The sequence below is a fragment of the Cryptomeria japonica genome, chromosome 2 (assembly GCF_030272615.1).
Source record: "Cryptomeria japonica chromosome 2, Sugi_1.0, whole genome shotgun sequence".
Taxonomy (NCBI): domain Eukaryota; kingdom Viridiplantae; phylum Streptophyta; class Pinopsida; order Cupressales; family Cupressaceae; genus Cryptomeria; species Cryptomeria japonica.
This window is the reverse complement of record NC_081406.1, coordinates 176283913-176285322: the sequence shown is the minus strand read 5'-3', so window position 1 is coordinate 176285322 and position 1410 is coordinate 176283913.

The following is a 1410-nucleotide window of genomic DNA, read 5'->3' as shown; positions in this document are numbered from 1 at the left end:
GGAATTTTTCAAAACTTTTCAGGAAGAAATGAAAAATAGGGCTAGGATTCCTAAATCAATTGTAGAGAAATATAAAGATACTATTTGTTTTATGGTGAATAAAGATGAGTGTATGATGGAGGCAGTCCAGCCTAGAATAGTCTGGATTATACCGATAGGCTATGAAGTGGATGAGGCCACATAGGATACTTATGCACAATACTTACTGCAAGCTCCAGTTGATGAAAAGGAAGAAAAATTCAACACAACCCAGGAAAAGGGATTAAAATTTCACCAAGAACAAGTTGCACCGGTAATAAAAAGAAAAATGACCAAGGTTGCAGTTGTAACTTTAATAAGTGAGGGTCATGATAGGGATAAAGTTGAACAAAAGGTAAAATTCTTGAAGCCTGGAGAAAGGAAGAAAGAGAATCAAGAAAGATAGCTCAGGGCACTCCCAATGTGGTCCCAATTTCTATAGAATCATCCAAACAACCAAAAGCACCATTCGATGAGCCTGCCAGTACTAAGCCGACAAAAATAGTGAAAAGAAAACAAAAGGTGGCTACGCAATATATGACTATTTCTTCATAAGAGACCAAATAAGATGAAGAAATCAAGAAAGTTCCAAAGAAGAAAGGTGTTTTTGCAAGGGTTGTGAGGGAGAAGAAGGAAGATAAGAAGAAGGAACCAGCTAAGGAGCCTCCTTGGAAAACACCCAAAATCACCATTGTACATAAATGAAAGCCCAAGTATGATGAGCAGTCTAAATCGGAAGCAAAAAGGAGAACTGGTAAGAAGAAACTAGATGCTCAAGACATCATTGATCAAATCATTAATGATGGTAATCTGGATAATTTGTCTACATTCTTCGATGATTTTGATGATAAAGATAAGAAGCAGTTAGAGGAAGATATTGTTTTATACCTTGATTCTTTCAGTAGAGCATTGATTGAGTTAGAGAAAAATTTTCCCAAGGAATTGTATGATACATTAGAGGTTAGAAAATTACATTCTCAAACTCTGAATCGACAAATAAAAGAGACTAAATTAGTCAATCTCTATCCAAAAATAACCCCATCAGAGATAGTAGATTTAATCAATAAAACGGGTTCTATAGAATTCAATCCTAAACACTGGATAAATAATCTGATGTTAGAAAAATTTGAGGAAATCTGGAAAGAGAAAACTGATATTTGGGTCAGAATTCTTTTAAGTCTAGGATATGAGTTGAGCCCCAATTTTTTTTCAATCAAAAACTATACAATTACCAAGGGACAAGGAATTGGTAAAAATAGATGAACAAAATGTAAATACTGATCCACCAATGAACACTCCATCAGTTACTACTGAACCGGCCAGTGAATCCAATTTTGAAACAAAGAATACTTTGGCAGATAATGTACAGGACACAGAGGCTAATATTGAAAA